The sequence below is a fragment of the Notamacropus eugenii genome, chromosome 1, assembly GCF_028372415.1.
Source record: "Notamacropus eugenii isolate mMacEug1 chromosome 1, mMacEug1.pri_v2, whole genome shotgun sequence".
Taxonomy (NCBI): Eukaryota; Metazoa; Chordata; class Mammalia; order Diprotodontia; family Macropodidae; genus Notamacropus; species Notamacropus eugenii.
This window is the reverse complement of record NC_092872.1, coordinates 744,575,013-744,600,154: the sequence shown is the minus strand read 5'-3', so window position 1 is coordinate 744,600,154 and position 25,142 is coordinate 744,575,013. Positions and strand designations below refer to the sequence as shown.

General features: G+C 40.6%; 1 protein-coding gene and 1 long non-coding RNA gene across 9 annotated transcripts in view; one reads left to right on the top strand and one right to left on the bottom strand.

Moving 5' to 3' along the window:
- LOC140524039 (uncharacterized) overlaps positions 1-17,161 on the bottom strand; it is a 62,758-nt gene extending 45,597 nt beyond the window's left edge. Inside the window, exon 1 of the long non-coding RNA XR_011973558.1 lies at positions 16,991-17,161. This is a non-coding gene — a long non-coding RNA (uncharacterized lncRNA). The remainder of the gene's footprint in view (positions 1-16,990) is intronic.
- ADRA1A (adrenoceptor alpha 1A) overlaps positions 1-25,142 on the top strand; it is a 124,018-nt gene that overhangs the window by 64,045 nt on the left and 34,831 nt on the right. The window lies entirely within an intron of this gene.

Sequence of the window (25,142 nt, the reverse complement as noted above, 5' to 3'; positions counted from 1 at the left end):
TCACATAGATAATAAGCATAAGGGAGAGCCAGCTAGAGATCACAGTGGATAGAGCACCAAGCCTGGAGAAAGGAAGGCTCTTCTTCATGAGTTCAAATCTGGCTTCAGACACTTCCTAGCGGGGTGACCCTGGGCAAGTCATTTAACCCTGTTTGCCTCAGTTTCCTCATCTGTGTAATAAGCTAAAGAAGGAAATAGCAAACCACTCCACTATCTTTGCCAAAAAAAAAAAATCCTAATGGGGTCATGAAGAGTCAGATACAATTGAAACAACTGAACAATGAAAGTCGCATCAATGGTTAATGAGGGGGATGTGATCACCCAAGGGGGAGTAGCAAGCATGGGGTGGAAAACAGCATAAGGAGAAGAACAGAATTGTGCTCTCCAGTCTCTGGGGAGGAATCGTTCCCTCGATGCCAGCACCCTGGTACGAAGGCCATGTCTCCTTGTGCTAGTTACGGCTCTGAATATCACACATATTCCCATGCCTGAGGTCCAAGGAGCCAGATGGGTCACTTGGGTTCTCAGGAAGGATTTCCTTCTGCTCCCTCCGCTTCTAGCAAATAACAGGTTCCTAAATTCTGACCCCCCCCCACAGCCCTCCTCCCCCTTCATCTCTTACTCTTCTCTCTCTCTTCTCCCCCTAAAGCTGAGGAGTTTAATGGAAGGACTCAGAGGGACATGGTCAGGTTGCCAGCAGATGGTCAGAACAAGTCTTTCCAGTCCCATCCCCTCAACACTCAACCTTCTAGGAGAGTACTTTTTCCCAAAGAGGGCAGAGGATCAATTGTTTATTATCTCAGAAAACATTGTGGTTTAACACAAAGAGCCAGATTCATGACTGTGTGTCAGGAGACAAGAAGGGATTTGCCCATGCTCCTACCCGAGACAGGGAGGATGAAATCCCATCTCCTCCACTGAGAGGCACAGTCCCACATATGCACCAACTCTTGGTGACCTTGGGTAAGGGATGTACCTTCTGTACCTACTCAGTTGGTTCTCACTCCTCTAAGTTCGTCATGGGATATATTTTTATTTTAATAAAGATCAAATTTCATAGGATCATAGTTTAGAACTGGAAAGGACTTCAGGGCTCATTGAATACTGTCTTTTCATTTTATGGGTAAAGAAGGAGAGTCAGCAAATGATCTGTCCAGGCTTACAGTGTCTCAGACAGTATTTGAACTCATGTCCTCCTGAGTCCAAGTTCATCATTCTATCCACTCCAACAAATAGGTACCTGGTGTGCTGCCTAGATTCCTCTTGTTTCACTGGCATAATATATGCAAAGTTCTTTGGAAATCTAAAGGGCTGTGTGAGTGAAAGATGTAAATTAAATTCAACAAGCATTTTTTAAACACCCACTGTGTATAGGGTATTGAGCTACGTGCTAGAGAAATAGAATCACAGAATACAAGAGTTGGAAAAATCATTAAGACCAACAAGTTCAACCTATTCCTAAAAGCATCCCCACCATGACATATCTGGCGAGTGTTTGTCCAGCCTCTGCTTAAAGACAAAAAACAAATGCAAATGTCTCTTTAAGAAGACCTGGGTTTAAATACTGCTTCTCAGACTTCCTGTGTTACTCTGGACAACCTATTTGATTTCTTTCACTCTCAGTTTATTCTTTGGTCAATATGGAGTGAATACTGGAAACAATCACTTCACAAGATCCCTGGCTGGAAGGTGAATCAGAGAAGGGAGAGACTTGTGGCAAAGTGACAAGTTAGGAGGCTGAAATAACCTGTTTGAGAAATGAGAAGGACCTGACCTAGGTAGTTGGCCTGTGAGTGGAGAGGGTTCAGGTGTGAAAGCTGTTATGGAAATATATTCAACTGGATTTGGTGACTGATTGGATCTTTGGAAAAGAAAATGAGAAGATGAGGGTAACTTTAAGGTTGTGAACCTGGAGGGAAGAAAGAAAGAGAGGGAGGAAGGAAGGGAGGAAGGAAGGAAGAAAGGAAGGAAGGAAGGAAGGAAGGAAGGAAGGAAGGAAGGAAGGAAGGAAGGAAGGAAGGAAGGAAGGAAGGAAGGAAGGAAGGAACAGAGACAGAGAAGGAGGGAGGGAAAAACGGAGGAAGGGAGGGAGAAAGTCAGAAGAAGAGCTGGGGAGAGTGTTGAGAAATGATGATTTTTACTGTGGACACATAGAGTTTGCTTAAGGGGGAGGAGGGTCCATGTTCATATATCCAATAAAGGTTTTGGCAATGTAAGGAGAGAAGGCATCACGATGTCACACAGTATGAAGGATGAAGCTCTGAACTTGGAGACAAGGATGCCCTATTTTGAATTTTGCTTTGCCAGACATGTGACCCTGGACAGGTCAATGAATCTTGACCTGAAATTTGTCTTTGAGGTTGCAGGGAATGTGGCCAGAGAGGAGGGGATGAAAGTGGCGTGGTTGAAGATTTCCTAAAATACTGTTCTAGAAGAGACAGTTACCAATCAGGAGACTGATATGAGATGTGTAGATAAAGAATCATGACCCACATGCTCTTTCTCATCGTTTGGGATTCTTGTCTGGATTCTTTCACAGATGCTCACAAGAGGATCTGCCCAATATAATGGAAGTCATACTCAAAGCCTTCTTAAATTCTGAGGATATCAGTGCAGATCCCAGTTGTGATAATCTATTCTCCCACACTCACTATATGACTAGTCCACTTATTTTCTTATTTTACTTTTTTCCTACTTATAAATGAGATTTATTGATACCTTTTTTTTAACATGGCCATAATTTCTCCAAATATCCATTCTCATTACCTTCTTAAACAGCCACCCCATATAACAAAAGTGGCACAATGAAGTCAGGAAGACTTGAGTTCCAATTTAGCCTCAGATACTTCCTGTGTAACCTTGGACAAGTCATTTAACTTCTTCCTGCCTCAGTTTCCTCATCTGTAAAATAGGAATGATTTAAAAAAAACTTATCTTCCAGAGCTGTTGTGAGAATTAAAAAGATGACATGTGTACAGTGTTTTACAAACCTTAAATCACCAAAAATATTAGCTATTAGTAATAATATTTTATAGACAAAAGTCAATAAAACTAATCAATACATGAAGAATGTAAGATATTGTAGTGCCAATGCCATACCCACAGCAGCCGCTATGGATATACAGGCATATTTCCAGGGTAAATTCGCAAAATATAAACTCTCTTCCTCAAAGATGAAACCAAGATATTTATTCAGATATCAGAAAGTAAATTCTACCATGGTAGCAAGGAAGTTTGTACCCATTGCCAATAGAGGGAGGACTGCCATCCCCAAGTCTTCCCTTCATCAGGCATCCTCACAAACAAGCTGCCTTAGGTAAAATGCTCCTCTCTCACCCAGGCAAGCTGCTCTGCTCTGCTCTTCTCTATTTGCTGCCTCTCTCTCTCAGCTCCACCTCACTCTTTCCTCCTGTTGAACCCATCCTGCTCCACCTATTCAACAAGCTCCTCCCACCATGGGCTTTATGTGACTCAAACTGTGGGCTGGGTCAAAATTTAAAGCAGGTCACATGGGCCTATTAAGGGCCAGGGAAGATCTTCAAATTATCTTAACATTACAGATCTATACAATGTATCACACTCATGGACATCTTATCTCAACCAAAACATGGGCTGGAGATGCCTTCACATATCTTTTGTTTTGAACCATACATGTTCTTTATAATTTTCCAACATTCATTTTCTTTACACATGTGGTTGCTTCTTTCCATTTGCATTTAGGGTTAGCATATATTGTTTTCTTGGTTGTGCTTACTTACTCTGCATCATTTCTTGCAGATCTTTCCATGCATCTTAACATTCACCATGTTCTTTATTTCTTAAAGAACAGTAGTATTCGTTTCATTCATGTGCCACAGCTGGTTTAGTCATTCTTCAGTCAATGGACACCTACTCTGTTTCCAAGTCTTTATTATCTCAAAGATTACTGCTATAAATATTTTCATATGTATGAGGACTTTCTCTTCATTAGTACCCTCTTTGGGGTATAAGCCTAGAGTGGTATCTCTGGGTCAAAGAGTGTGGATTTACTTGCATAATTTAAAATTAATTTCCAGAATAGTTTACCTGCTTCACAGCTCCACAAACAGCATACCAATGTGCATTATCTTCCTATAATACCTCCAACATAGAATATTCCCATCTTTTATCATCTTTTCCAATTTACAGAGAGTGAAGTTAAATCTCAGGGTTGTTTCGATTTGCATTTTGTTCATTATTAGTGATTCAAAGCATTCTTTCAAGTAGGTGTCAATAGTTAGAAATTGTTCTTTGGAGAATTCCTTGTTAGTGTCCTTTGATCATTTATCTATTAAGAAATTATCTGTTGGTTACACATATACACATAATATACATGTATATAGGTATAAGTATATAATAATATGTTAATATGTAGGTGTCATTACACGTATTTATTATATATATGTTATGTGTATATATGATCATATACATGTATATGGCATATGTGTGTGTGGTCTTCCCCATTTGTACATGACCTCAGTGCTGATCACAGTGCTTCACACATAGTTGATATTTAAGAAATTATTCCTTCATATATGTATATGTATATTTATACATATATATACATACAATATGTATACATACACATATACGTAATGTATCAGTAAGCACCCCAATATACACAGGGGGGCTGCTATCACAGGTTCTTAGATCTGGATTCATAAAAGAAAAGGCAACTTTTGAGGAGTTAACAATCATTTTAATCAAGCACATGAATCATTTACCTAGTTCAGTGAAGTCAGTACCCCGAACCCCAAAGTAATCAACAGATATGGCTTCCTCTGTCTGACCATAATTCAACAGACAGGTGCAGCTGTCTGACCAGTTACCAGAGAGGGAAGCACAACATCTGGTTCTCAAAGCTGAGGGGCTCTTTAGAGGCTTCCCAGAGTCCTCATATGGCCCAACAAACACTCTTACCAAAACTAAGCCCCAAAGTAAAACTTCACCCTCAGAGTATTTATACACCTTTTAGAGCCAGAGGGCATAACCCTCTGACCCAGTGCCTCAATAGAAAAAAACAAAAGGTACTTGGGCTACAAAACAACTCCCCCAATCAAACTTCCCTCAATGGGCAGGCCCATCAATGAGTGGGAAAGATCCTCCTCAGTCACATTCAAATAGAAGCATTATAGTTCTTGATTATACGAAAACAAAAACAGCAAAAGATCTTATTTTACTTGTCATTACATGTGTGGATTGTTTGCGTGTGTAATAAAGTCTTAAGAGAAATTTAATGCAAAGTTTTGTTTTTCTTATTCAGTTACTTCCCTTATTGTCCTAAGTGCACTGATTTTGTTTGTTCAGAAGCTTTCCAGTTTCATATAATCAAAGATATCTATTTTATCTTATGTAATTGTTACATCACTCATTTGAATTAGAATACTTCTATGCAGAGGTGTGAAAGACATATGATCTTTCCTTCTAATTGTTTATGCTATGATCTTTAATATCCATTTACATAACATTATGAAATTTGTCACTGTGTTGGTCTAAGTCTAATTTCTGCCAGACCACTTTCTAGTTTTCTCAGCAGCTTTTATCTAACAGGGATAAAAAGGGACACTTTTCTTGAATGATGTCCCTTATACCATTGTTAGTGCATAGGCCACCATTGATAATACACTACATCCCTATGTCTCTGTTGCCTTTTAGCCTCACTTGTAACTTTGCTTCCTTCTATGACTAGATCACAAAGACAAGAGACCAGGATTCAGCCAAACATAGGCTCCTGCAAGGTCAGCACTGCTACATTTTCACCTTTGTTTTCTGAGCATCTGACATAGTGCTTGGCCCCCAGTATATGCTCACTAAGCATTTGTTGTTTTAAATTCAGTTACTCAGAGAATGCTTCAGAAGAAGGGCTGCAGTGACGCCCCTGGCTTAGTCTGTAAGCACAGCATACACAATTTGCAAGCCAGTTTTAGGTACCAACATTGCTTGTGCATTGGAGCCCCTGCCAGATCTCCACACTCTTGTCAGCAGTGACCCAGCACAACTTCAGTTTTGGCAGTTCACAATGGCCATGTTGCCTAGATGCTGTTAAGCAGCACAGTGGATAGAGCATTGGAGCTGAATTCCAATCCAGGCTCAGAGACTATCTGTTTGACCTTGGATAAGTCACTTAACCTCAATTTCCTTATCTGTGAAATAGAGATCATAATAGCATCTACCCCCCAGAGTTGTCATGGGCATCAAATGAGATAATATTGTAAAGCACTTAGCATGGCACCATAGTAGGCACTTGATAAATGCTCATTCTCCTACGACATAAAGTGTCACCAGTGAATGAGTTGCACCTCACAATTCCATTTTGCCATGCTGCTCTTTTGCAGAGGTATATGATCACATGCAACATGGGATCCTGAAACAAATGTGGTACCTGGAAGCTTGTCATGAAATCACAGAAAAAGAGCCCTGACCACAGAGTTTCTGGAGTCCCTCTTGTGACTGGATAGGAATCCTTTCTACAGCAAATGATTCAACCAGATCTGGTTGCAAATCCTCAGTGGTAGGGAATCGATGAGTAGCCTCCCCTTCCATTTGTATATGGCTCCAGTTGTTAAGGAGCTGATACTTAAATAATCCTAAATCTCCCTTTCTGAAGGCAGTAGGTCCTTGTTAATGCTTGTTAATCAATTGATTGATGATCCACCCTTTGTTCCAAGTTCTTCCATGTGGGATCAAGCAACATAAATGGAGTGGCTTAGGGTCATACCTGGCTCCCCTCACTGGGAATCTTCATGTGTCGGATGTGTTCTAGAGAGAATTCTTTCTTTGAGTATGGGTTGATCAAGTAGATTCTGAGTTTCTAGCCAGTTGGAAGATTGTGTAAAGTCTAATTTGTCTTCCACCTGTTAGCATTCCAATACTTTCATTTATTGGAATTTCAAACCTTCCTTTATTTATTCCCTTATGAAAGGAACTCCCCAAAAGTGGACATTGAATCTAAGGAGTCTGGAAGAGAGATTACTAGCAGATGGGAATTGGGGTTCTGAAAGGAGAGGTGGAGAACTGTACCAAAATACATTTGGCCTCTTGGCTGTAAGCCTGACCAGGTCTTCCTCCCCAAAACCAACAGTATATCCTACTTTTTTTCAAACACAGCATAGGTTGGCCACCTCAATTTAATCAGAGCCACTGAACTCTCCTGAAGAAGCCACTCCATTTCAGGAACTAGATTATACTGATACAAAGCAGGTCAAACTGAAAATATGTTCCCCCTGTCCTCCCTTCTGCAGCTTCTATGTGAAAAAAGCAGGCAATGATTCAGTCTCTCCCTTTTTAATAGTACTTGGTAAGAGTCATGTGTTGAGTCGATGTTCACAACTTGTGAATTGTTTATAACTGCAGCCAGGACCTCTAAGTAGAAGCCAAACAACTAGTGACCAATAATGGAATTTTTTTTTTGTGGTCACAGGATGGGACTATTAAAAAATCAGGCATATGTGCAACAAAAAGAAAAATGCAGAGCTGTTCTTTCTATTAAACAGTAAAAAGATGAAAATTCAGAATGAACATGACTTTGAATTCATCCAGACTGACCCCTCTGAAATAGAGATGCCTTCTACAAGATCCCTGAGAAGGAGTTTTCACTTAAGTAGCCAATGAATCAATGAACATTTACTAAGTGCCTACTGTGTGCCAAACACTGTGCTAAGTGCCAGGGATACAAAAAGAGGCAAGACAGACAGTGCCTGTCCTTAAAGGGCTTATAATAGAATGGAGGAGATGACATGCAAACAACTCTATATAACAAAAAAAGGAGTGGGCCCCATGTGTATAGTGAAGCTGTGTGTGTTTGAAGATTGTCACTGTGTGGTTTAGAAACAGTGGCTGAATGGAAGATAGATTGGAGTGGGGAGAGACTTGAGGCAGGCAGACCCTCCAGTAGGCTATTGCAATAATCCAGGCGCAAGGTGATGAGGTCCTTCACCAGAGTGGGGGGCAGCATGACAGGAGAGAAGGGGCAGATTAGAGAGATGGTACAAAGGTGAAATCAACAGGCCTTGGCAACAGCTTGGCCATGGGGAGTGAGAGACAGTGAGGAATTCAAGATGACTCCTAAACTTCAAGTGTGAGGGACGGACTGAGAGGATGGTTTTGTACTCTATAGTAATAGGGAAGGGGAGGAGAGTTTAAGGGGGAAAATAATGAGCTCTTTTTTGAACATATTGATTTTAAAATGTCCACTGGACATTCAGTTCAAGATGTCTAAAAGGCAGTTGGAGATATGAGATTAAAGGTCAACAGGGCAGGATAGGCAGATTTGAGAATCATTAGCATAGAGTTGGTAATTAAATTAAATTAAAAGCTGATGAGATCACCAAATGAAATAGTATAGAGGGAGAAGAGAAGAAGCCCCCAGACAGAAGCCTGAGGAGCACCTACAGTTAGAGGGCATGACCTGGAAGAAGATCCAGCAAAGGTGACAGTACAGATAGATAGGAGGAGAATCAGATGAGAGTACTGTCCTGAAAACTTGTATCAAAGCAGATAGAGTGATGGTGCCAAAGGCAGCAGAGAGGCCAAGGAGAATGAGGGCTGGAAAAAGGAAGTGGCAACTAAGAGATCATTAGTAACTAAAGAGCAGTTTTGGTAGAATGATAAGGTCAAAAGTCAGACTGTAAGGCATTGAGAGAGTAAAAGGAGAGAAAATGAAGGCACCTCCTATTAAAGGAGTTTAGCTGCAAAGGGAAGAAGGGATAGAAGGTAATAGCAAAGTTAGCAAAGATGAAAAGACCAAGGGAGGGTTTGTTTCATAATGGGAGAGACATGGATATGTTTGTAGATAGGGAGAGATGGAAAATTAGTGAAAGAGGGAAAATGACAGAGGGGGTCATCTTCTAGAGGAAATGGGATCTCTTAAAAGTAGAGATGCCAGCATTGGGAAAAGAGAAACATTGCTTTTTCATGTGAGAGTGGGATGAAGAAGGTCCGAGCTACAGAAGATGAGGAGAAGGGGAGAAAAGGGAGCTTATGGGGAATGACCTCGAATTTTTCTATAAAATATTAGGCAGGGTTCTCAGTTGAAAGGGAACAGGGAAGGGGAGCCATAGGAGGTTTGAGGAGAGATGGAAATGTTTGGAAGAGCCACTGTGGAGAGTGGGAGAGTAAGCTGATAAGGGAGACATAGAAGGATTGCCTAGCACCAGTGAGGGCCCAGTTGAGGTTGAACAACATCAGTTCATAATAGACTCAGTCATAACAGTTGCATGCTTTTCTCCAGCTGTTTTTAATAATTATACGTAACATAGAGCACTAACACTGTGCCCATTTGATTCTTACAACAGCCCTGGGAGGTATGTATTCTTATTATCCCCATTTTACAGATGAAAAAACTGAGGCAGAGATTAAGTGAATTGCCCAGGGTTACATAGCTAATAAGAATCTGAGACTGAATTTAAACTCAGGTCTTCCTGACTCCAGGCCTGGTATATTATCCACTGTACCACCTATCTATATGATTTCAAGCATATAGGAAAAGATACCCTGCTTTCCCTACTCCCCAAAAATTCACCTTCCCTACCTCTTCCCCCGGCCTAAAATCCTTCCATCAGAGATCTGTCCCTTTAGTTCCTCTAAACACATCTAGGGAAGCTAAAGACATTACTCTACCTTAGTCTGGGATATAGTGAATAAAGTGCAAGACATGAAAGCAGAGAGAGAGAGTTCACATCTGGCCTAAACATTAACTGTGGGACTTGAGACAAGTTATTTAGCCCCTCTAGGCCTCAGTTTTCTCATCTTTAAAATAAGCATAATAATAGCACCTGTCTGTAAGGACTGTTGTCAGTTTTGAGTGAAATCATGCACACAGGATGTCAGTTCTCATTAGTAGTGGGATCAGATCTTAGTGTGAGGCAGTGTGGCAGCAGGAAGAGAATACAGAAATGAGTCAGCTTTATGTAGGATTTCTGCCCTATCTGTCTATCTCAGACTATATGGTCATGGGAGAGTCTTATCATGTCTCTGTGACAGGATCATAGTGAGGTATAAATTAAAGAGACATAGTCAGAGAGATAGGCAGAGAGATAATATGGGGAGAGAGAAAATAGGCCTTAGTAGAAAACCAGGAGGACCTGGTCTTGCTTCTGATATATACTATGTGACCCTGGACCAGTCACTTATCCTCTAAGTACCCTGAGAAATTCTCTTGAGGGCAGGAACTCATCTCCCAAAGTATTCCAGCCTATTTGTGCCATGTTGCCTGTATGCTTACCGCCTTGTGTGTAGAACCGAATTGCATTTGTCAGCTTTTCCTCCCCTTTCTCCAATTTGACCCCACCATGCCATTCCCCTTCCATCTCCCCTCTCTGTTTTTGTACTGGCTTTCTCCCATATCTGATATGTTCAGTCTTCTAATATAACCCAATTCTAAGCCTAATGCTCATGATCATTCTCAGTCTTGCATATAACCAGAGCTCAGTGAGTGTTTGTTGATTGGTTAAGCTACCAATTAATGGTACAAAGACCTTTCTTTGCAGGGTTCCCTAAATATTCCCATTTTCACTAGAACTCCTGTAGGTCAGTTTCAGACATTAACCAAAGAGAGAGGAGTCAGAGGAAGGCTAGTAGGGAAAATAGTTCAATGAGTAGAATGTTTTGATTTTAATAAGAAAAAAATACACTTTTTAGTGAAATGAGTTTGAGGTTGTGAGTCCTACTGTTTGAGGACAGTAGAAAGAGACTGTTTCTGGCGTCAGAGGACCCGAGTTCAAATCCTACCACTGATGCTGACCTCTTGGGTAACCTTGGACAAATCATTTAACTCCCCTGGGTCTGTTTCCTTCTATATCAAATCAGGAGGGCGGACTAGATGACTGTTAGATAGCTCAGAGTTCTAGATCGGTGTTCCTGCTATATACATAGCCTTGAAGAAGCCATTTAACCTCTCCGGGCTTTACTTTTCTCCACTATAAAATGAAGAGATTGGACTAAAAAACTGCTGAGGTCCCTCAGAGGTCACGATCTATGCTACTACTACTCATGTAACTGGGGAAGTCATTTCACCTCAGCCTCAGTTCCCTCATGTGAAAAGGAGGAGGTTTGGGCCATGGCCTCCAAGGTCTCTTCTAGCTCTAGAATCCAGAATTATTATCTTAAATGACTCCTCTTAATGGAGATAAGAAGACTGATAATTCCTACCTCAATAAATTAAAAAGCATTTATTAAGCACCTATAATATGTTGTACTCTGTGCTTAGTGCTAGGGATACTAATACAATCCTTACTCTTGAGGGATTACTTCATTCCTCCTAGAATAGTTGTGAAGATAATTGATATAATGCATATAAAGCCCTTTGCAAACCTTGAAATCTATTATAAACTTTGTTGCTATTAATATATTTAATAATATTTATTTAATTTAATTTAAATTATCAACAAATTAAAAAATAACTTAATTAATACTATTTATTAATATATTTACTTATAATTAACAATAGCTGACACTGATATAGCACTTTAAGGATGAAATCTCATTTCATCTTCACAACAACTCTAAGAGTGGAGTGCTATTGTTATCCCCATTTTACCTTTTAGGAAACTGAGGCTGGTCCAAAGCAAAACACTTGTCAGGGGGATGGGATAAAAGGAGAGAGAGAAGAATAAACAGGAGCGAAATAGGAAACTGAGGCTGAAAGAGGTTAAGTAATTTGCTCAAGGTCACACAAATAGTAAGCTTTCAAGGTGGGTCATGAACACAGGTCTTCCTGACAGCCCAGTTATTTCCAAATATATTGGAACCAACTAGGGAGAGTGAGCCCTCCCTATACATAAGTAATAATTGTTGATAAGTTAGTTCTACTGTGGGGCAGATGGATAAGCTTAAAGACCAGTTGCCACTCCATGAAAGACTTTATTTCAGGGCTTCATTCTGTTGGGTGGTTCTTCCAGTTGCCTTGTGATCATGTACCCATCATATGAATACCTCAGTCCATCTCTCTCTCTCTCTCTCTCTCTCTCTCTCTCTCTCTCTCTCTCTCTCTCTCTCTTTCACTCTCTTTCTCTCTCAGATTGGCTAATCGGATTTCTTCATCTCAAACTTTAGATGCTGAGTCAATGACCTGTAATTGGTCCAAGCACATTGTTTGGACTGAGATGTATCCGGCCATGTTGAAATCAGAGGAGTGAAATGATATCCCACAACCAAACCACCCTCTTTTTATTCTTTCCATCTAATTATTTAGAAAGACAGATCTGTTGTTTGAAATTTCCCATCAGGTCCGGTTCCACCATCACTGTCAACTTTTCTTTGTCCAGGTCACCTTAGATGCTTCCCACCAGGCCACCCTTGACCATGTGAACAGAAGAACCAGGCATATTGTTTGGTTTACACATGTGCAACTCTCCTCCCTTGTGACATGGAGCAGCCGTTTTAGGCCATGCCAGTTCACAGATTCTCAAAAGGAGGAGGAAAAAAAAAACTCAACCATGCTTGCCTATATTTAATAGGCCCTGAAGGAGGAATTCAGAAAGGGAGCGTAAAATCACACAAATTGGAGTTTTGCTCTGTTGCCAGGACTTGCATGCTGACTCTTGTGAAAACGGTCTTGAGACTTGTCATGAGCATGATGAGGGAGGACCTTCTTGTCAGTGTCTTGCCCTCTAGGTTTAAAGAAAGATCACTGAACGACATCGATATGTACAAGCCCACAGGGCTCTGCCCCAGCAGAGGGTGGGGCCCTTGGCCTTCCCAAAGGAGGGTCTTCAATTCGGAGCCAGATTTCTGCCACTACCAATGAAAGTCACACACACACTTAGGGACAAGTCACAGTAATAAAACCAGAGAATGTCAGGGCTAGAAGAGACCTCAATCCATCTAGTTCAACACATGCTGGAGTAGATTCATAAGATCTCATGCCAAAAGGGATTTCTGAACCAAACTAAGCCCATGTGAAAATGTTCCTTCTCCAGCACACCCAAGGAGTGAAGTACTAATGACCTACAATGACAGAAAGCCTATTATCTCTGTTGGAAGCACATTCTGCTTTTGGATGGTTCTAATTGTCAGAACTCTTTACTAGATGTTTGGCCTAGGTGTGCATTTCTGTAATATCTATCCATTGTTTCTAGTTATGACCTGACTGTTGTGGGGGGGGGGGGAACACAAGCAGAACAAAGTTAATTACCTCCCCCCATAACAACCCTTCCTCATCCCCATCCCCTTCCCCCCAAGTCTTTTCTAATTATTTCAACTCATATGGCATGATCTGGATGAGGAGAATGCTGTGGATACAGTTTACTTACATTTTAGCAAAATGTTTGGCAAAGTATCTCACCATATTCTTGTGGAGAAGACACAGAAATGTGGACTAGACTTTTATTCAATCAGATAGCTTCAGAACTGATAGGATGGCCAGATTCAGAGTAGGTGTTTATGTTGGAATATCAACATGGCAGGAATCAGTCAAGAAATTTTAATACACATAGATTTAAAACACAATATGTACATCCATACACATACATACACACAAACGTATGTCCATACATACATATACTAATAAGTGGACAATGTAAATACGCAGACTGAACCTGATTTCATTAGTATAGAGAATTCTTTGATGAAGGAACTCCCTCTACCAATGACGTTTGTCACTTTCTCTGCAACTGACTCTTGGTTACCACAGAATCTTGACTGCCTAGACCCTAGAGCGCTGAGAGTCTCATTGATGGCCTCTCTGGTCACACATTCAGTTATATCAGAAGCAAGAGAAGTCTAGATTTTTTCCTGGCCCCAAACTCAGTGATCTATCCAATATACCCTCATTTCTCTCAAATGAAATTGAATAAAGTCAACAAACATTTAATAAATACTTACTACGTGCTAGGCACTGGGGGTTCAAAGAAAGGCAAAAACATAGTCCCTACCCTCAAGGAGCTTACTTCCTAATAGGAGAGAATAAAATATAAGCAAAGCAATTCAAGTTGATACAACCCTCAGAGAAAAATATCAGTAGTACCCTCTGGACATGGCTTTATAGTTATGTTATTTCCTATTTTAGCCCCATCAGGGGAAGCAGAGACTGAGAGAAGTTAAGGACTTAAGATCTTATTTCTGGATGATGGTCCAGAACCAATGGCCCATGTGAACAGATGTTATTTGCTAGTATCATCGTCATCATCATGTGAGTTGTTAGTGTTTGTGACATTTGGGAGCACATAAAAACCCCAGCACCCACAAACACACACACTAGCAAAATCACAGAACTGAAAAGCTTTGGAGACGTATGTATGGTTCTCAAAGAGCTTTCACAAACTTCCTTGGACACCTACGGTGAGAACTGCATTGTCTGAGGAACTGAGAGATATTCCATGAGCAGCAAAATGAAGTCTTAGGGAGTAGTAAGGTTCTGACCATCTGAGTCTGGGGAAAGAGCTGGCCCATTCAGCCAGACACCAAACATGAACTCTCCTACATCCCTACCAACAGCTACAAAGCCTAACGTACTTTTTGTAAAGCCCTCAAACTGCCCTTTTCAATTTCTACATTTACCATGCCTGGAATCTACTTCCTCTTCAACTTTTTTGAGTACAAATACCCTTTTTACATTACCCTCCATGTGACCATAATTGCACTGTCATTAGCCACTGAATGAGAAAATGTGTCATGACAAAAAGCTACTGTGTGGAAGGCTTCCTCCCCTCACCCCTATGCACCTGGACATATACCCTGAGAGTCCTATAGCCCTGGAAAAGCTGGGCTGAAATATGTCTTCCCCTTCTACTGTGGTTATGCCAATGTTTCTCACTCTCTTTGCTTTCTCCCAGTTATTTGAAGTTCAGGTCTCAGAGGTTGGGAAGCTATACTATAAGACTGATAAATAAGTTGCCCCTTCCCCCAGTGCAACAGCATCTGTACAAGGATGATATAAGTCCATGATCCTGGTGAAATGCTTGGAATTAAAGGTCTCAGATGATTTGGGAATGGAATGACTGAAGTGGGATTCCAAGGCCTCCCTCTGCACCAAGTGAGCCTTTACCAGCCCCATCTCATTGTGGTCTCTTCCCCTGCAGTGGAGTCATGGGGTCTATACACATAGTGGCTCTTGCTAAGGTCTTTATCTTACCCTACACACCAGTTCTGTACCCACAATCAGGCAGCATCCCAAAGTCTCTCCTGGGGTCTCCCCACCAAACAAATTTTCCTCAAGCATTACTAGTTAAAAATCTGACTAGGCAGCATGTTGTCTGAAAAATATCTTGGGAACTTAGTAGACTATAAGCTCAAACAACTAGAGTATCATGTCACTGTTATTTAGTCATATTGGGCTCTTCATGTCCCCATGGTCCACAGCACATCAATGCTATCCATGGGTTTTCTTGGAAAAGATACTGGAGTGGTTTGCCATTTCCTTCTTCAGTGGATCTTTTTGTCAGGCAGACAGAGGTTAAGTGATTTGCCAAGGGTCACACAGCTAGGAAGTGTCTGAGGCTGGATTTGAACTAGGTCTTCCTGACTCCAAGCCCAGTATTTTATCCACTGAGCCACTGCCTGACTCTTGTTCAGTCATTCAGTCAGTTGATGGTGGGTCTAATTAATTAACTGATAAACATTGAGTTATTTAAGAATTCAACAAGAATTTATTATCACATAATGTAGAATTAGCACAGTGAAAGATATAAAGATGCGTAAGAAATATTCCTTGTCCACAAGGAATTTTTCATCTAGGGAAGGGAATTCTTCAAGTTAAATAACAGATTCAAAGTCAAATGTTTGAGGCAGGGCTCAAGATAGCCATTGAAAAAGTGACTGCAAACATTCATTTACTGCCTCCTGTGTGCAAGACACAATTCTAGATCCTGAGGATCCCTTATTCACAAGGAATTTACATTCCAACAGGAGACAAGTATGTGTATAGGTATATATAAAGTATTTATAAATAGAACAAATACAAATTAATACAAGGTAGTTAATGCAAGACTGTTAAAAGGCAAGGAAGTGGAAGAGGGAAACCCTTAGCAATTGGGGAGGACCAGTAGGAAGTGGTAGCTACACCATATCCTGAAGGAAGAAAGGGATTCTGGGGGATAAAGGTGGGAAGGGAATGTATTCTAAGCCTAGTATGCTGACATGTGATAAGCTTTTAAGCTGGACCTAGAATCAAAATTTGATTGTTATCTGATTTTACCTCTCACAGCCCACCAGCCAGATTCAATTACGCATTGCACTAATGAGAAAAGACATTCCTATAGACTGAGATTTGCAAAGTGCTTTACTCATGCAACAGGGTTTAAGGTCAACTAAACTCATATATAGCCCACAGGGAATGGTTACGGACTGTTAACCCAGTTGTTACCATACTCACTCCCATCACCGTAACTTCTGCAATAACTCAGGAGATGTACTTGGATATTTCTTTATTAAGTACTAAACTTGAGCCACCTATCTTGTCAATCAATTGACACTGAGTCCCTGCTCTTGATGATTAAAATCATTTCATCAACAACCTGGAGAAACTCTATATTCCTATATTCTCCTAGGTTTAAATAAATGTCATTCACAGGAAATGCAATTTTTAACAGTGTGACAAATATTCAAAATCAAAGCATAATCCTTTACAATGTTTCAGTTGTTGGAGTGAATGCTGCCAGAATCGCAGCTAATTCTTGACTTCTCACTTCAGGAACACAGTACCCTATTCAGCTCTCAGGAAATTAGCCAAAATCTCTCAAGGATCTTCTTGATTATTTTCAGGAAAGAGGGTTAAACCCAACCATTGTAGAGGATAGGTTCTTTCTCTCTGTTTTCTCACCGTCTCTGTCCAGCTATGAGAGGTAGCTATCTAACAAAGAATTTTTTAATGCTTTCTGTAACGTGAAATCCTTGGACAATCTAGTACAGTCTTTGGACCCCTTCTCAGAAAAAAACAATACTCTTAAATTCATAGATCAAAATAGGTTAGATTACAAAAGGAATCAATTATGTGGAAATCTACTTATCAAAATATTTGTTTTGAAAGTTCACTGACCTGAATTAAACTCTTAGACTCTTCACAGATAACAGTTCAATTTCAATCCCTTTATAGGTAACAAAACTCTCCATCTCCTCAGAGATATTTCGTAGAAAAAATTCAAGTCAGTTTCCCCACTGACTCTTTAGAGAATGTAGTTTGAACTGTCACTATTCATGATTCCATACCCCCTTAAAGAGACAGTAACAGCAACTGTAGTCTGTGGGAGAATCTATTAAAGTGATTGTCAAGCACGCATTATTTCATTTGAACCTTAAAACAATGCTGAGATAGATATTATTATTCTAAGGAAAATGAGGCTCATAGATGTAGTGACTGTAATCATATAGTTAGTGTCAGTTAGGGTTTGAGCCTAGGTCTTTCTGTACTTCACAACCAGGTCTCTTTCTTCTCTAGGCTTCCTCCCAAGCACAAAGAAACACAGAGGGTAGTCTGATGGCCAAACAAATATTTTTCTGAGCTTATTTTTCAAAATATCAAGCTCTCAAGTGGACCAAAGAACAATTAACCCCCTCTGACTCCCCACCCAACACTTCATTAGGGAAAGTCCTGTAGGCCAAGTAGGGTCTCTCAATAGAACCTCTGAAAGGTTAGAAGAGAAGGTACTACCAATATAGAAGCGGGAGACTGGGTCCAGTGCCCTCTACATTTCACTGACTGACTAACTGACCTGGCTAACAGGACCTCCACTCTCACTGCTCCCCAGGGTCAATCTACTATCATATCCATCTTTTCCCATGACTGCTCCGGGCTCATTCCTACCTTTTCATCTTTCATCATCTCCTCTTCTCGGCCAGTCCAAATCCTACCCTTCAAGACCTATGTATCTCAAGACTTGCTACCTGCCTGACAACTTCCCTGAGAAGTCCTGACCTAGCAATCTTTCCCCCAGTGAATGCATCAGTTTCACTACTAGAAACTGTAAAGGACTATTAGAAAAATCATTAATGAATTTCTGCATCTACTATTTATGACATGTTGATTTGTAAAGCTGGGGGTTTCCTTAATTTATAACTATCTACTTGGCAGGCAGGAGTATGCTTGAATTTCATAAGTAAGTGTGAATAGCACAGGCTTAAATCTCCCAGTGGGGCCCTGGATTCACTCAATACTCTGACTTAATGGCCACTGTAATCAAGGCATGGAGACTCACTTAAGTAGGTTTGTAAAAATGGGATTGCCCTCCACAATAAAGCTACAAAGAGAACCCTAATTAAGGAACATGCTAATTATTCTTCCTGCTTTCTGGGGACAATAGCTCACATTTATACCATATTTCCTGGTGTGCACAGACCTCCCTTCACAAGCGTGCTGTGAGGTAGGTGGGGCCAGAAGGATTATTATCCCTGTGGGATGTGGACATCCCCTAAACACCTCAAATTCCAAAGGTCTAAAACAAGCATTATGGGCAGAGTTGGGGAGGAGAAATCAAATACTGCTTCTTCTGATTTCCAGCTTCTCCCCGTTCTAAACCTTCCATCCACAGAGCTGCCGTAATGATATCCCTAAAGCAGATCAGATGGTCGCAGGAGAAGCCAAGCTCTTTGAGGGCAGGGAGATTTTTTCTTTTTTTCTTGTTCCTTACACCACCCCACTCCACCCCCCCATTCAGTGATCTAGTGACACTGTCCTCGATGTTCCTCAAAGGAGACATTTCATACCCCAGTTCCAGGTAAATGTGTAACAATTGACTGTACAGAAACATAAATATGTGTTTATGTGCAAGTTTAATCTGGATTATTCACATTTTATTCACCTCTTTCTTAAATCTAGACAATCAGCCAAACAATAAATCAAGCTCTGATCCATAGTGTTTGACTGGTTTTAAGGTGTAAATGCCAACCCTGGAAATATAGCCATCAGCTCTACAGAGCTGTAATGAGGCAACTCCAGTGTACCACTATTTGTTTGGCATTGCAAGCCCTATACAATTTAGATCCAACCAACCTTTGTGGCTTTCTCATCTATTACTTCCCCTTCACACGCTCTTCAATATTAGAGGCTTTGCCTCATCCCTTTAGCTATTATTTGTTTGTACGATACCCACTTCCCTCAAAAAAAAATTTACCATGTATTTATTTAGTATTTTGTATGAGATTATATGTGTAACATGTTGTCTCTTCCTGCAGAATGTAAGTTTCTTGATAGCAAGAACTGTTTTATTTTTATGCTTGTGTATCAGGTGCCCAACTTAGAACCTGGCATGTGGTGTGTACTTAATAAACGCTTGTGGCTTGATTGGCTGTTTGTGATAGAGTGAAACCAAAGGTCATGGGCATTGAGACTGCATAATTGGGGCGGGGGGGGGGGGGGGGGGGGGGGGGGGGGGAGGGGAGGGGCGGGGAGGGAGGAAGGTATTCAAAAGTAATTAGAGTTGTGAGTTCGAGAGGAGACTTTGAGCTTATTGGACAGGGAAGGGAAGGCTCAGTGACCTGAAGGTCCATGGATGACACAGATGAGGTGACTGCTGACTGATGATGGTGACAAACAAGGAAGAGTCAGTCTTGTAGATGATGTAGTATCCTCAGAGAAAACTCAATTTCAGTGAACACCAGAGGTGGAAGTAATTCACTTACAGTGGAGAAGGGAGCTGGAGTGAGTAGAAAGGAAAGGCAGAGAGGATAGGGACTATGGAAGGTAAGAGTTGAGTTGTCTATGAACGGGAAGATAGAGACTACTGTTTAGCACTGAATTCCCTGTAGATCCCAGCATCTTCCTGCCAACACATCCCTTGGAGTGACGTCTGGTGGAGATGCAGCACCTGCAACAAAGTTCCAGCTGCACCTACTTTTCATTCCTGATACTGACATTTTGCAATTATATAATTATGAGTAAAGTCACTTTACCTCTCTGAGACTCTGTAACCTCATCTGTAAAATGGGCATCCTAATAGTTAACCCTATAAACCTCATGGGGATATTGTGACTTGGGGGTGGGAGGTTATTTTATTTTTGGAAACCTTAAAATGGAGAGGTGCTGGTGAAGTGGAAGGAGGTAAGGTTTCTGAGTCAGGAAGATTCAGAGATTGTGTTGTAGAGAGTTTTAGATCTGGGATCAAGGACCTAGCTCTGCTACTTATTATCTAGGTGGCCTTAAGCAAGATATTTAACCTCATCCAGAAAACAGTAACCATGATTGCCTGGAGAGGTTGAAGCAAAAAATCTCTAGGTCCCCTTCCAGCTCCAAATCAATGCTCCTATCCTCTCTTACATATAGTGGCTTTGGGTCTCTGGGCAAATCATTTAACTTCTCAGCACTCCTGCTGATGCTCCTTTATGTTCAAGCAGTTGTCAATTGGTGGATGGAATTTCTCTCTGGGAGTTACCGGCACAAAAGAAACCATGAACTGTCATATTTTTCACTGGATATCATCATAGTCTACAGCTGGATGGGACCCCAAAAGTCAGCTAGTTCATTCCCCTCATTTTGCAGGAGGAAAGTGAGATGCACAGCAGCTAGGGTGTCTTCCCCTCCTTCCTACAAAAGAGGAAGTGATATAGAAATGTGTGGGATTTAGTCATTCTTCTTTCCCATCCCGAATCATTCAGTATCTTTTCCCAGAGTCCTCCAGAAGAGGAAAGGTTAACCTTATCCTCCATCCTGGAGAAAAACACTTGTTTGCTGTGGATACTGCTTGAAATCCTTTATGTTTACTGCTCCAGTATAAGACAGGAAATCTCTGCGCATATTAATGGCAACCTTGTTGCTGAAGAGTTATTATTTGGACTCCCATAGACCATCTGGAGACAGGCCTTGACACTGGATAGCTTCTATTTTTGTCAAACTCTGGCTCTCCTCCTGCATTCCATTTTAAAGGGGCCAAAAGTCACAGACTCCGTGAATTATTCCTCTTTTACATTCAGGACTACTGTGGATTTGGTCAACTACTTTTTCTACCCCACCGCTATCCATTATGCTGCAAAGAAAGGGTAAAACAGAAGCCGAATTCCCATTAGCTTAAAAAAAAATCTCAGCTTTATCACTAAGAGCTCCTGGGGCTGAGTCCCATTGTGTCCAGTGGAAAGACCAAAACACACCTAGAAGGTGAAATGAATTGTCGAAGAAAGAATCAAGGATATTATTCTATCCAGTGGCTGATGCATGTAGTAGGGTGTTCTGATTTATATTCTCTCACTTTTGCTGAGTGCTACATGGAAATGACTCAGTTTACCATCATCCAGTCAGACAGATGGGTGGAAATTAGCACTGTCAGACTGACTCCACTGGCTTGTGATTCCTAGACTTCTAGCCACATCTCTCTTTATATCTCAGCTTGAACTTAGCAATTACAGGAATTATAGGAACACTTTTGATGGTCTGGGGAAGAAGGGCATGGATGTTAAGTTCCTTTTTTCTATGGAACAGAGAGTGAAGTATGAGGCAGATTGGCGACGATATCCATGGCCTTGGTTTCCAGTGATCACGTGGACTCATTAAGTGGCATGGTGAATAGAGTACTGGGCCTGGAGTCAGAAAGATTCCTCTTCATGAGTTCAAATCTGGCCTTAGATAATGTAGCTATGTGACCCTGGGCAAGTCACTTAACCCCATTTGCCTCCGTTTCCTCATATATAAAATGAGATGGGAAAGGCAATGTCAAGCTCCTCCAGTATCTTTGCCAAGAAAACCCAAATGGGGTCACAAAGAATTGGACACCACCAAAAACTGATGAAACAACAACATACTGATATTTTCAAGTTTGAGCTTTGGTGATTTGAGGCACTGCACACCAGTAGAATACAAGCTCCTAAGGGCAGGCAGTGTTTCATTGTTTTGTGTCTGTTGTAGCACAGTGCCTGGCACATAGTGGGCACTTAGGTGGTTGCTGAACTGCATTAAATTGAAGTGAAAAAAGACTGGAAAATGTTTAAAGGGCAGTCATTTAGAAGCAAGATGAGTCATGTTCTGCTTGACCCCAGAAGGAAGACAAAGGGGCAGTGGGTGAAACTGGCAAAATTCTGTCTACAGACTAAATATCTTCCGAACTGGGGACTCTGGGCTATTGTGATTGTATTAATAACTGTTTGTCTGATAAAGACTTTTTGTCTGTAAAATAGACAAAGGAACCATGCAGAATGGGGTTAAAAAGGAGCTGATTTTTGTGAAAGGTTGTAGATGATTAAATATCCAGAGAGAAAGAGAGAATTGGACAGGGATAAGTAAACACATTCAAAACCACTCCTTAGGGAGGAGACAGGAAAGACCTGGGAAAGATTCATCTCTGCCTCTACGAAGCAGAAAAAGATGGAGTACTTGCCGGCCAACTCCACACTCCACAGTGACGGCCAATGGTTTTATAAGTGACTAGTTCAAGATCACAAGACAATAACTAGCAGAACTGGAAACTGAAACAATGTCTGCTAGCTCCAAATACGTTCAGTTATACCATGCTCTCTCCATTTAGGAAAAACAATGCTAAGGTATATAATTTGCGGGGATGAGTCATGTACAACTAGGAAGGAGGTATCCCTAAAGACCTCACATAAAAGGTGGCACTTGAACTAAACTATGAAAGGAGTTGGGGATTCTAAGAGAAGGAGGTGAGGATGGAGAGTATTCTGGGTGTGGGGTAAAGGCAAGGAGGAGAGAGATGGAATATTGACAGCAAGTAGCCATTTTGTCTGGAACACAGTGATCATAATAATGTCCTCTGTGTCTCTCACTGAAACTGGATAGTTTATGCCCAGCTCTGAAGAAAAGACAAGGCCAGGCAAGAATTTTAATCATAGAGATTTGGAATTGAATATATTCTTCTCTTGGTGATTTCAAGATATAATACTAATAATGACTAACATTTAGCGATTTTGGGTTTCTAAATCTTTTTGCATAGATTATTTGGTTTTTACAACCACCCCTCTAGGTAGGTCCTATTATCTCTTTCCTATTATGGAGGTAACGAGGAAGTAAAAGGTTTGCCCAATAGGAGTTTAGTTATCACTGTTTTTCAGCTGGATTATAATAATGTGATAAAATATGATAAGATAAAGTTTCCTAGAAGTAGCAAAATGCATGTTGCTTTAGGCCATGTTTTATATACGAATTGTTGCATACAAATAAAATCCTATTTTGAACACAGTGGGGAGCTCATTTGAATTTTTCAAAATGCGAAGAATGGGTTTCCCAATAAAATGGTTGTACTTTTTATTTTATATTCTCCAAGAGGCATTTTCCTTTATTTTTTAGCATTTTTATTTAAAGTTTCAAGTTCCAAATTCTATCCCTCCCTTCCTCCTTCGCCTGCCTCCTCTCTGAGATGATAAGCAATCATATATAGATTGTACATGTGATATTCAACAAAATATTTCCATATTGGTTATTTTGTACAAGAAGACTACATAAAAGAAAAAAATTGAAAAAGTGAAAAATAGCCAGCTTCAGGCTGTTTTCAAACAATAACAGTTCTTTCTCTGGAGGTGCATAGTATGCTTCATCATTAGTCCTTTGGGATTGTCTTGGATCATTACGTTGCTGAGAACAGCTAAGTCAGCAATATTGCTCTTAGTGTGTACAATGTTCTTCTGGTTCTGTTCATTTCACTATGCATCAGTTCATGCAAGTCTTCCCAGGTTTCTCTGAAACTGAGATGCATTTTTGACATACATGATAACACCACTGGATCATGTTCAACAGCAACGAACCTGGAAGTAAGTGGGAAAAGGTATCTGAGCTACTATAATCTCTCATAAAATCCATCAGATTTTCCTCCGTAGGAGGATAAACACTTGTGTTGAGTCTACACAAACAACTGCTTTCATGTTTGTCTATTTGCATCCCCAGCACATAGATTAGGTGTTATTAAAATTCTTGTGGAATGAATAAGTGACTGAATGGGTACTAGAAAGAGCTCTAAACAGCAGGAGTGACTGTGGACAACAGAAGGAAGAGGCAAGCAAGTTATAAAAGGCAGACGGAAAATTCTAAAAGCAAAATAACTATTTGGGTCTGTTTAGTATGTGGTCAAATAGTCCAGTGCATGCCAAGAGTCCTTGATGGCATCACTGTTTTAAGCATAATAATCAGCTGATACTCAATATGGTGACCCTAAGTCACCAAGAAAAAGTTAAATTATCTTCATTGCTTTCTATTTAAGAAGGCAAAGGAGTAATATTGTAAAAGCTTTCCATTAAAATGGAGAGGAGAACAGGGGATGAGAAAAGATGAAAAATAGATAGAAGAGGGAGAACTCAGCTGGGAAGAGTACTCTACCCATTATTATCACCACAAAAGGGGCTATAAAGGTAAGAAAACTGGATTTTCTGAGGAATCATACTATTCCTTTCTAAAACTTTGACACATTTTTGCCACAATTAGCTCAAGCATTTTGGAATTATGCATCCAGATTGAGCAAAGGTCATAGGGCTTTGTTTAGGGAGTAATGAAGATTGAGAAGTAGGGAGTGATCTTTTCCATAAATGCATGTACATTTTCTCTAGCAAGAGAGAGAGAACCCCCAAGAGACCATTCCCTGTTGAGTCATTCTCGCTTTTTGAGTCCTTTGAGTATCAACTCAGCATTCTGGACGTCTTTCATGGTATCTATGATCTTGGACATGTATCTTAACCTCTTTGACCTTCAGTTTCTTCATCTGAAAAAATAATGGAATTAGATTACATGATATCTCCAGTGTCTTCCAGTTCTAAATCTGTGAGCCAAAGTCATTGACCTGCTCTAAGCTTTGCTTGAAAGGCAACGTATAGAATGAGTGGTCATAGCCCTGATTTGGAATTCAAAGGACCTATGTTCAAATCTTACATCTATCAGTTGTTACTTGTGTGACTTGGGGCAAATCAATTAACTTCTCTAAGCCTCACTTTCCTCATTCGAATAATGAGGTAATTGGACTACACAACATGCCAAATCCCTTTTGGGTCTGAATCCTGTGAGCCTATGCCCAATAGGAGCTAAAATCAAATAGCAAATGTATAGGACTTGGCAAGCCTTAAAGTACTCTACGAATGCTTGGTATCGTGACTATTATTACCACTACCATCATCATCACCGGTCATCCATGCAGTTAGTAGCGAAAGCAGGGTTTGGTTCCTGGTCCCCTGTCTCCAAATCAGATGTTCTTTCCATTGTGACACGCACAGTTTCTTGAGCAGATCTCACCTCTAAGACTAGCTACCTCTGTGACCTTCATCAAGTTCCT